Genomic DNA, 12555 nt, shown 5'->3' with positions numbered 1-12555 from the left:
TTACCCTCTGGTTCCAGAATATCAGGGCACTTTTTCCTTGATTTTCTGAAAGATGATAGGTAGGCTCTTTTTTTTCCCCATCATGATTTTCAGGAAATCCAATAATTCTTAGAAAATAAATTTAGGAGAGACAATCTAAGTCAATTATTTTTCCATTGAGATATTTTACATTTTCTTCTATTTTTTTTCCATTTTGTTCCGTTGTTTGATTCTTGAAGTTTCATTCCGTCATTCATTTCCATTTGTTCAACTCTAATTTTTAGTGAATTATTTTCTTCAATTAACTTTTTTTTAATCTCCTTTTGCATTTGGTCAATTAAACTTTTAAATGAGAAGTTTTGTTCATTGCATTTTTTTCCATTTCACAGATTGTTTTTCATCGAATTGGTTTCTTTTTCATATGTATTTTGTAAGGAATCATATGCTTTTTCCATTTCATCAAATCTATTATCTATTTATATTCCCAGGAATCCATCTTACATAAGTCCAAAACCAAAATTCTAAAGGGAAAAAAAAAATCTACAAATATATTGAAATAATCAGAAATATATGCAGTATAATAAATACATACCATAAAGCTCCTAGTTCTGCAACTAGGAGAATTGCAAAGAAGTGTGAAAGCTGTCTTCTCACCTCTTGCTGGTTCTGTAATTTTTTACATTCAATTATTGTTTTGTGGGGGTTGTTCTTTGAAATTAAGTTATATAGTCATGCTTTTCCTCATCTCTGGCTTACTTCACTGCATCAGATAATTTAAGTCTTTCCATACTTTTCTATATTCATATTGTTCTTTTATGGAACAGTAATAGTCTATTACACTCATATGCCATAACTTTATTCTTCAAAAAACAGGAATGTTTCCAGTTCTTTGGCACTTCAAAAAACAAAAATAAAAACAAAAAACAAAAACCACTTAGGAGCTTAGGTTATATGCAGAATAAGTAACTACAATCACACAATTCATATGGCAGTCAACAGGTTAAACAGTACTTCAGTCCAGGATTTCTTGGTTCTAAAACCAGCCTACATATCCCCAAAGCCCTATTCTCTCCTGAATGCTGAAGATCCTAGTGTTGCTATCCCTTATATATCTGTTCACAGTAACAACAGCTCCTATGTATTAGAGGCCTCCCCTCAGCAGGGCTGAGAAGAAGCTATTTTAGCACTTATCTGCTATCATAGTTCATAGCTCAAATATAGGGTGTGGAGATTAAAATTCTCCCACCTATAGTAAAAGACTGAGGCACAGGTCTGAGTCAATAGCACTTTAATAAAGGGTCCATGTTCCCTTCTAGTTCATAGGCCTCAGATCTTCCTCATGATCTGAGATGCTACTTTCAGGCCCTCATTTTTATAGGGCTAGATGTCCAGTCATTCCAGAACAGCTGAACCAAATACAGATTAATTCCATTAAATAAGCAATACAAGTCAACAGTGTCAAGTTGATTGAAGCAAGTAAATATCTCTACAAGACAGCCAGGCTTCTTAATTTAGGCAGGAGGAGATGGTACAAGCTATCATTCAGTGACTTTAGTGGTCATAAGATTATTATTTGCTCCTAACTGAACAAGTGATTGGTCTGGAGGTAAAGACTATTTGGGGGGGGGGGACTTTCCATGCAGGTGTTACCTCTGCCAGGAGGTGCTTGGTCATCATTACAAGGCAAAACAAGTGTGTGGGAGCCATTAGTTACCTTCTTATAGTTAAGTGAACTTAGAATCAATTCAAAGTTCTGTATGTAAGGCCCCAGAGCTGTGAGCTGCAGATCCTATCAAATTAATTAATACTTTTTAGAATAAAGCAGGGGTTAAAAATTGTTTCTCATTCCCCCCTTTGATGCACAGAAAGGCACCAATCTTTCTATGGATCATTACAATCTAAATGCATGGAGGGAAGTCTTCCATGGGAGGCACAAAACCAGAAGAGGGCAGTTATTTTGGCCTTCCACCCTTTTTTGTCTTGTGATAAGCCCAACACGGCAGAGGTGATACCTACGTGGAAAGTCCCTCCAAAATATTTTTGTACCTCCAGACTAATCACTTGTACAATAGGAACAATGACTAACTGGGTCACTGACTGATAACCTGTACCACCTCTTCTTGCCTAGATTAAGAAGCCTGGCTGTCTTAGGTGGAGATATTTACTTGCTTCAAGCAACTTGTGACACTGCTGATTATTTTGCTTATTCAGTGGAATTATTCTGTATTTGGTACAGCTGTTCTATAATAACTGGACATCTAGCCCTATAAAAACGAGGGCCTGGAAGTAGCATCTCAGATCATGAGGAAGATCAGAGGTCTACTTAATTAGAAGAAACTTTAATAAAGTGTTATTGGCTCAAACCTCTATCCACCTCCAATAAGAGACTGAAGCAATTTAAATCCATAAAGGCCAGACAGCATCTCCCTCATGCTGTAGTTCATACTGATCTTTGGCCCAAAAGTTTATTTTTGAGTACCTTTCATCTCTGAGTTGGTATTTCATGGCAGATAGGTAATTTCTGTTCCTCAGCAATTAAACATTGTTATTTGGCCAGTTTGACCAACCCTGATTTTCCCTCAACTATCCCTCTAGCTTTGCCATTAAAGCCAATTGCAGATTTGTTCAAATTACTTAAGATTATTTCCCACTATACTTAGAGAATCAGGTATCCTTCAACATTACTATAAAATGGGGGAAGTGGGAAAATAAAATCTGTTGCATCCTAAGTTCAGATAAGACAACAGGAATGGACATGACCTATGCAAACAGTTATTTAAAAAAAAAAAAGTTTACTTACCTTACAAAAATAGTTGTTACACAGACCAATGCCCTCTCCCTCTTTCCTCAAGGAGGCGTAATGGTAGCTGGTATAGGCTCAGTGGGGTAAGGAAGGTGCTAGGTAGTCTGAGGAAGCAAAAATTCAGGCTTTTACTCATTGATAGCTTTACCAGGAATCATCACCATAGCAAAATCATCTACCATCCTTGTTTACAAGGAAACTGCTTACAAGATGAAACACAACAGTATTTCATTAGTACTTACATGGCTTAAAACTTCTCCTTTGCACTATGTGTATATAGAGCTGATACAGAGTTCCCACAAAAGAATTCAGCAGTGACATAATACCTTAATGAATAAGTCCAAACTCCTTACCTTAACATCCAAAGTCCTCAGGAATGTCATGATCATCATGTTTACTTTAGCAATTTTTTTCTATCTCAAAACAGAATCCAGAAGCATAGTTCTCCTCGTTGCTTCTTTTACTTTACAAAGGGTGAACTCATTAAGTCAAGTCAAAAATATCAGTTGTTTTGCTTTTCGAGAATTCAAATTCCCTATCACAACATGTCAGAGACCCATGCAGAGGTTCATCCCTAAGGGATCTGTCAGCAGTATTTGAAATGCTGTGGAAAAATGAAAATAGGTATAAGAATAAAGAGCAAGGATTCTAATTTTCAAAAAAAGAGAACACAATCTCATTGCTCACAGAATCTGACTTTGAAAATAAGGCAATAAGGCCCAAAGTTTGATGAAAAGACAACACCTCAAGTATGAGGTCCATCTAGTTACTACATAGACACTGACACAAAAAGACAAAAAGCAGATGCTTAAGACCAGCCATGGTCTCTTCAACTTGCACTCTTTAAAGACTCCAAATCTCCAACTACTGCCTCACCCTCAAGGGCCTTTTTTCACACTGCAATGAATAGACAGAACTGGAAAGTGGTTTAAGAGCCATAGTCCAGATCAGATGTTGAGTCTGGAAAAAGATTCAACACATTTCTTTCTTTCTTTCTTTTTATTTTATAATTATAAAAAAATGTTTGACAGTATATATGCATGAGTAATTTTTTTTTTTAATAACATTAGCCCTTGTATTCATTTTTTCCAAATTATCCCCTCCCTCCCTCTACTCCCTCCTCTAGATGACAGGCAATCCCCTACATTTTATATGTGTTACGTATAACCTAGATACAATATATGCAACACATTACTTTCAAAATGGCCTTTTTTAAAAGTTCTTAACATCTTTTTCCTCTGTACATTAAATAAATTTCAATGGACATCATTGATAACCATTTTCTTATCTTCTTCTTCTAAGAAAGAAGTGTAATCAAGATAAATCCACACAGAAGCCATGTCTAAAACATTTCTCATTTTATACCTGAAAAATCTATCAATTATCAGGAAATGGGTAATGATCCATACTCATGTCCATTGTTTTTCGATTCAAAATTATTTTTCTCTATGAAATGTTGTCATTTCATAATTCATTCTCTTGGGGTTTCTTTAATTTTTTTTGTTGTTTTTAGTCTTATTTTACTCTGTTTATACTAACTCAAGATTCTCCAAGCCATTTTATCACTTCTATGGCATAAAAAATTTTTCAATTCTAGCAATGCACCAGACTTTCCAGAACTGATGAACACTTGCTTAATTACTAATTTTTGTTTCCCTCTTTCCCTTTTTCTTTAGGCACGTCCTTTAAGATCAATAAGTTTGATCTGTTTATAACTATCTTCTTCCTGACATCCTTCTTCACTGTGTTTCCTTGTTGAATTTTGTGTTTCTACATTAAACTCTCCTTTTGGTTCAAATAAAAGCAACATTTAAGTATTACCTGTTTCTCCCACCCTTTCTCTCCTTATATTTGTATATCCTTACCCACACTAGCTTTGAAAAATAGCAAGCCTTATCTCTAACCCTTCTATTAACATATTCATTTTAACCCTTCCTTCTCTCTCCCTTCTTCAACCTCTTGAAACGAAACCAATTTACTCCCAAGTCTTGGTTTTTTTTTTTTTTCTCCCTCTCTTCTAGTTTCTTCAACATCCTTTGGAGACATTCAGATTTTGAGAGGGCCCTTGTTTTTATACTTCCCATTACAATGTTAGAAAAGGACTTTACAATATAATACTATTGGCCAAGTAAATTTACTTTTCTGGTTTCTCTCAATTTTTTTTTTATTTCAAATTTAAGCTAGTTCTGTTCTTTTTTATCAGAAAGTGTGTGTGTGTGTGTGTGTGTGTGTGTGTGTGTGTTCTACACAAAGTAGATTATTTCCCTATTTGATTACCCTCTGTTTTGCAGGGTTTTGTTGAAAGCCTTTCATTTTTTATTTTTCTGAACTTTATCAGATTTTCCCCTTTTCCCTCTAATTCTTTCTTCCTTCTCCTCTGCTACCCACCCATTTACCATAATATCAACATTTTAGTGCATAATACATACGAAACGTTAGATTCAGAAAAGAGCCCAGAAACATCTATCACTCATTTGGCAGAAAGGAAACTGAGGCCCAAGAAAATTGAGTGACTTAGATAGAAACCATCAAAGACAGGATTTGAATCCAGGTTTTGATTCCAGATTCAGTATTTCAATGTTTCAGCATTCAGAATACCTTCTAGGTAGAAAACAAACTTATTTAGCAAGACACTAAATACTTACAGGATCTCATTAACTTCAGAAACACAAAAGCATGCTAATATATTTCCTGCCTTTTTCCTGGAACATTTGGTCCTGGATAATCAAAAACTAATCAGGTCACTAAATAGGAAAGTCTCAGAAGCCCACACTTGATTGGGTAAGTGCAAGGGTTTTATTTTTTTCCTTTATCTACCATCACAACTGTTATATTTAATCAGCACAGCTAGTACTCGTCCTGTTCCAGCTACTACTTAGTTTTCACATCTTTACCTGAGCTGTATGTATTTGCCACTCATGCAAGACATTCTTTTTCTATACTTTTCACTTTATTTCAGTTCCCATAGATATAATTATTGCCATAAGTATGAATCTCAGAATTTGGGGCATTCTGTAGATCTTAATGCAGCTTTATGTTTTAGTAACTTAAATAACCTTCATAGTTTAAAATGGTTCTAAGACTTTTGGGACATGCCATTATTGTTTTCATTTTGGCCAACCCCATCCTACCACATTACAATTTTCTTACATTTGCTTCCTTTCCATGTAATCTGATACCACAGCTCTTGTTTTTAGCTGCATGATACTCCAACTCCCAAAGCCAAAAATTATTTTCCTCATATTAGCCTGTCTTCCTTTAAGATTCGGTATAAGAACTACCTTTTTCAAAAGGCCAGGATTTCCTTGTCCCTCTCCCCCCAAAAAAACCTATAGTTTTTTTGTCTGTTTTTTTCATTAGAATGGAAGCTTGAAGTCAGGGCCTCCTGTTCTTGTTTGTCTCTCCAGTCCTTAGCACAACGCCTCACATGTGAGGGTTTAATAAATGTGTATCTCTTTAAAAAAAAAAAAAAAAAAAAGTCACAGATTCCTTCAAAAGAAACAAGAAACTTGTAACAATTGCACAGACTCAATTAAAAATTAATTTTCTAAAAGTACTAAGTTTCTAGAAGAAATTATAGAGGTGATAAAATAGAAATAAAAGCCTTAGAATGAAGAATGAAGAGTTGGAAGGAAAGCAAACTATTTCGATGAAAAAGTGATAAACCTTACTACAGAAACTGACTCCCTTACTACGGGGAAAGGCCGAACAAATCAGTGACTCCACATGGCTGCAAGAAATTAGAATAGATTTTAGAAACAGATAATGTAAGACATCTTTCATCAAATGTAACAGCTGAAACAGGTCAAAAATATTTATGCACTGAGCCATGATTTTTTGAAATCTTTTATACTATTTTCATAGTTATTTCCATCATAAAATGGAAAATGCCTATTAGAACTAGAGTAACAAAGTGAAAATATGCTTTTCATCTCATGAAACAAAGAAGAGTCCCAGGAATTATTCTAGCCAAGTCCTGAACTCTCTGATCCAATGGAGAAAAAAGTGCTATAAATACCTACATAAAAGAGTAGTTAAATATCAAATTCAGAGAGTCAGTATCATGCTTATTCAAATACAAAGTTATCCAGAGAGTTTATTAATGGGTGGTAGTCAGATGACCTTACTTATTAGATTTAATGAATTGAGACCATACTGTCAAAGTACACCTTGTACAATACAAGTTAGACAAAAGGTGGCAAATAAACAAGATCCACCAAAATATATACCTCTTAGATTTGTTTCTCCAGCTGATATTAAAAAGCAAAATAAATGATATTAAATTTCTAAGCCATAGAGAACAAACCTTGGCTAGCTTGATGACAAAAATCAAAGATAAGTTTGAGAGTGAAAATAGGCTGCTCATGACCAGATAGCTTTATTTGCAATTTCCTTTTCTTTGTTATTTATTGTAGTTTGGTCTCTTCTCAAGCTCATCCAGTTTTAATAATTACTGATATTCCTCTTCCTCCTAACTGGTCCTTTTGGTTTCTAGTTTACTCAGGAACTGCCATCCCCATCTATGCTCATACTAACTTCCCATATTTCCTCTTTCCTCCCTATGCATGTGAACTGGCATATGGAGAAGAGGAGGACCTTGTCAATTTAAGCAAAATACTATATAGTATCCTTGCTGAATATCCTATAAATACTATGGCTAAACTTCTCTAACTTAGAATGGACTTCTCCATTTCTCATGTTTCAACATGAAACATTAACAGAGGCTAGGTTGATCAGCTAATGAAATCTGAGCAAGAGACTAGGATAATGACAAAAGCAAATATTTCTGTACATAAAGATAGACAAGACACACTGGGGATGGGGAAGAGGCACAGAGCTCACTGTACTTTTTCAAGTAGGCATATAGCTCGATGACCAGACTGAATAGCTAATAAGACACCACTATGAAATTCAGCACTAGGCAGTAGGGCTCCTTCAACCTTCTCCAAGCCTGATTCCTTGATTCTTTCGGCTCATCCACTGAGGCTGCAGAGAACAAGCTATGAAGGGAAAATTGGATCATGACCTTAGGTACCATTTATTTTGGGGGACTCATTCAGCAATCCCTACACAAATTATTATAGGCACAGCCCAATGGAACCAGTCACTAAAACCATCTTATCCTAGCAATGAATATTAAGTACCTATCTGGGAAATGGTAGTGAGTGTGGGGAAGAGGTAAAATAAATAAATAAATAATAAATATATTTAATTATTTCTTCTCTAATGATGGAAATTAGGGAAGTCAGATACACCAATTCTATAAAATCCTATATGGAAGGTGGATGGTATCTGGCAGCTTACCTCAAAAACTGAGGAAGTCATACTGCTGCCTTTCCTGAGCTTATCAGCTTTTAGGATCAGCCAGCCAAGTCCAGGGTGAGTGGTATGGGTTTACTTATAAATTGTTTCATCCCTCCCTTTTCTGTTCCTGTGGTTGCAACATTTTAAACAATTCCCTTTCACTTGGGGAAAGTCTGCTATCTGAATTCTTCCTCATTCTACCAAATTCTCATGTGCAAGAATAAGAAACCACCCTTTCTGGAAGCATGGAGGTATACAACTATGACTACTCAGTATTTATTACACATGATTTGGGGTGATATTGCCAAATGTCCTGGGTCGGTTGGTGGTCTTGTGAGATAATAGGTGGGAATCAACCTTAACATGCAGACTTCTCTGGTTAGGGTGGGGAGGAAGTAGATGGAAAAATCTTGCAGATTCCGACAGTTGGAAATAAGGTGCTATCATATGAAATCTAGAGAGAAAGCACAGATGCTTCGCTCTTGTGGTTTGAGCAACCTCCATTGCTATGAGTATCTTGAAGGCTCCCAACCTCTCTTGAGTGTGCCCTTCCAGGTTACAGCCCTAAAGATCTAACTGCATCTTCCAACAGCCTCTTCCCCCAAGTCCTTCTAATTTTACCCAAAAGGGTAAATGTTTTTGTGGAGATCACTGTCAAAGGCCAGGCTGAATGGAGCTTTAGATAGGCTCTAATGATTAGCCAGAGTTAGCTTTAAGGCTTCTGGATCTGCAAGTTCTCCAGAACATCTCATTCAACATCTTTTGAAAAGCAGTCATTTGCCTGTTACTGGCACTGCTATTAAATAGATAACATGGAATTATTTAATCATCCTTTATCCAGTTACCTATTGTGAATTGGTTGATGCAAGATGGCAACTAAAAACATAGATGAGGCACAAGTGGCCTCTTTTTTTTTTTAAGTTTCCTCTTCAACTGTATACATATATTTTTAAAAGTCCAAGTTTAGTAGTATCCAGATAAACAAGGAAAAAAGTTTAAAAATCTACTCAAATTATTAAATTTAATTTCTTATGAGTTTTTTTAATAACTTTATTGACAGAACATATGTTAGGATTACTAAGTGAGAACTCAGGTTTTCTGGACAATTACAAGGTGAGAACTCAGGTTGACTTGATAGAGGGGGCAAGCTCATTGGCTGGGGTGGTTCTTCCCAGAAGCCCTTGCATTATCCCACGCCCATTCTCTGGGAGGATAAAAGACACAGCACTGGGCGCAGAGAGCAGATCGGCCTGGAGAAGGATAAGAGCTGGAGGAGATTCAGAGCCAGGATTCAAGAAGAAAGACTCTGAATTGCATCAGGCTTGACGGGGCTCTCTGCAGGAAGGGAAGTCACTTCTTTGGACAAGAGTTAACAGCAACTGCCTGGAGACAACGGTTCGTTACAGGAAGAAGAATCTGTTGGAGAGATTTGAGTAGACACAGCAGATCTCTTCCCAGAGAGCGATCCAGCAGCTTCTGGAGACGACAGCTCGCTACATTTGGCGCCCAACGTGGGGCAAGGACTTTTGCTTATCCTGACAAGAGGAGCTAGACCAGACCTTTGCAATTTGGCGCCCGAACAGGGACAGACACAGTCCTGATTCCAGTGGAAAAGCTTCCAATCTAGATCTCAGTCTCTCTGACCCAGAACCGTGAGTAAGGAGGAAACTTTGTTAAAGATTAAGTGAGCGTGCTAATAGATAAATAAGGAACTTAACTTGTTAAGGGGTAAACCAGGAATCTCTTATAGCTGACATGGGGCAGATGTTAGCTATATTCAATCCCTGGACCTCAGCCGACTCATCCCCAGCCCCAGAAGCAACCTCAGCTCCACCCCCATTCAGGAGTGGTACTATAGAGAGTATAATCAACATAATTGAGGAGCAGAGTTTACTTGTAACCTGAGTTCTCACTTAGTAATCCTAACAAACATATACATGGGTAATTTTTTTTACAACATTATCCTTTGTACTCACTTCTGTTCTGGCTTTTTCCTTCCCTTAGATGGCAGGCAGTCTTACCTGTTAAATATGTTATAGTATATCCTAGATATGTGTGTAGAACCATACAATTCTCTTGTTGCACAAGAAGAGTTTGGCCTCCATTGTTAGAGGTGTAGATCTGAAATTGTGCCTTTCCAGACCCCTCAGGTAGTGAATTTCTGGCATTATCGTTATTCATTTGTGAAAGGCAATGAGACATTCAGCCTAGGCCCTAGTACCCTGCACCTTTTTTACTATTTTTTTTTTCAAATTAATAATGGTCTAACTCTAAGAAATAGCATTCTACCTGGCTTACTGATTAAAGCTCTCTTGGTGGATGGAACAGAGCGTCTTAAGAAAAAGTCCTGCCAATAGGCTAAGTTGTGTACTACCTGGCAGATGAGAGACTGAGGAGAATAGATCTTAATTTACAGATTCTGAGGATTATGTTGCTATAATAGAACAATGCCATTCCAACTAAAGATGAAAAGCTATTTCCACTCAATTGGGAGCCTTGTGCCTAATCCCAGTTAGCAAACCAAATCTTGTATAGCACATCTCAGGCCCAGATATTTGTCCTTGCTTGTTAGGGGCCTTGTTGAAGGCTTAGCCTGAGAAAATACTAAACTGGGTTAGAGTAGGGTCAATTTATCAGGTTGATGGATAGCAGCATTGAATAAAAATGGGTACCAGCAGGACTGGTGTTGGTACTTATAGACCTATTGTGTTGACCATTGCCGAGGATCTCAGGGTGTTTGCTGTCATGCATGAGGATACCTTGACCGGTGATGAGCACAAAGATCTGAAGAGACCCTACCCAGCCTTAACTTGGCTATAGTTCTTTAAGGCTTATACATGGCACTGAGAGCCTATAATAGGATATTAAGTAAAATAGATTATTTAAAAAAAAAAAAAAAAAAAAGCAAATGGAGAGGAGTTCCTGAACATGTAATAGATTGACAATAAAGCTGTCTTCTCTTTCCCACTTCTCTGGCTCCAAACTCTTCTTCTCAAGAACACGGCTGGCCATGTCCAGCAATACTCTGAAGACTGGTAATGGTTAAGACCCCTGGCTGCTGCCAGTGGTAGGATCTGGACACTTGCTGATCAACACTGCATCCTACAACATCCAAGTGCCAAAGCTGGGCACTTAACCTCTCAAAATCCAAGTCTGATGAATTATGTCACCCCAGAAGGCAAGATTTTTAAAAGGTCTCATTCTTTGTTTCTGGGATCCAGTCTCCAGAAAGACTTAACCAGTGTATCGCTTTTGGATACAGACATGGGCTGATCTTCCCTGGACCTTTCCTATTCCCTCTCCAATACATTTATCCAGGCTTCATCATCTTTACTTTTCTCATTCTCCCCATTCCTATGTGACTCCACAAATTCTGGATAAATAAGCTCAGGGAATCCCTCAAATGTAAAGCTTCCTAGCTTCTAAAATGGTTTCAGACAACATTTTCCCAGAAAGGTCTTGGGACAACAACTAGGTGGTATTGTTGTAGGTACCTCTAATAGTATGGAGAGGTCAAACTGTCAAAGTGACAGTCGTGTGAAATTGTGTCCCCTTTTGATCTGTAAAAGGGAAATTCCTGGTCTCCCAGGCTCTATAGCGTATATGAGAGAACATTTCTCAGGCTGGGCCTTTTTAAGGCAAAACTCCGCTCCCTCCATTGATAGCCAGTTTAAGACCATGCCCAAAACTGTGGCACCCAGGGAAAGGGATGTTTGATGGGATAAGCATGGGAACACTGAATGAGGGCTCATTAAGGTCTTTCAGAATCGATTTAAATTGCATATATAATTATGATCCCTTAGCCACAGGCTACTGCATATAACCCTTAGTGGGGAGGGGAGGAAGTTATGACTACTGGAGGTGTTTTATGTGTTCTAGGTATTTCAGGTGCTGCTCAAAGCCTATTAAGGTTGTATTGCTTTTCATAGCTTTTTATTTTTCAAATTATGTGCAAAGTTTCTATAAACATTTATCCTTGCAAAACTGTGTTCCAAATTTCTCTTTCTTCCCCTCCCATAAACAGCAAGTAATCCTATATTAAATATTTATTGCCTTGTATTATTAATCTTACTACAAACTACAAATATCTTATAAGATACCTCCATGAACAAGACTATTGAGATTTTGAACCTAAAAAGGAAAAGTTTAATATTGTCTGTCTTTACTCGATTCTTACAGAATTGAAGTGCTTCAGATTGGATAGATCAGACAACTTTCCATATAGAGACAAAGATACACTGCACCTAAGCTAGATGTTACTGTATCCTTACTGGATGTCCCCCTTCTATGCCATTGCTAAATACACCTCCTTGTATTCACTGTTGAATAACTTCCAAATATTCTTTTGTTCCCACAAAAGCCTAAATGAGTAAGCCTGAGTTAGGCTCACAATTACAGCTTAAGTCTGAACAAAATTCTTCTCTACAGGTATACTTCAGAGATGCTACGGCTTCAGCAAATTGTCATCT

At 37.2% G+C, this 12555-nt stretch overlaps 1 long non-coding RNA gene across 1 annotated transcript; it reads right to left on the bottom strand.

Annotated features, from left to right (window-relative positions):
* On the bottom strand, positions 1-3388 carry LOC141545160 (uncharacterized). The gene is made up of 3 exons (XR_012482914.1): positions 3136-3388; positions 2780-2886; positions 1-874 (listed from the first exon to the last, which is right to left on the bottom strand). It is a non-coding gene; the product is annotated as an uncharacterized LOC141545160 (long non-coding RNA).
* Between the last annotated feature and the right edge of the window lie 9167 nt (positions 3389-12555).

This window comes from Sminthopsis crassicaudata, chromosome 5 (assembly GCF_048593235.1).
Source record: "Sminthopsis crassicaudata isolate SCR6 chromosome 5, ASM4859323v1, whole genome shotgun sequence".
NCBI classification, from domain to species: domain Eukaryota; kingdom Metazoa; phylum Chordata; class Mammalia; order Dasyuromorphia; family Dasyuridae; genus Sminthopsis; species Sminthopsis crassicaudata.
This window is presented reverse-complemented; position numbering and strand designations above follow the sequence as displayed.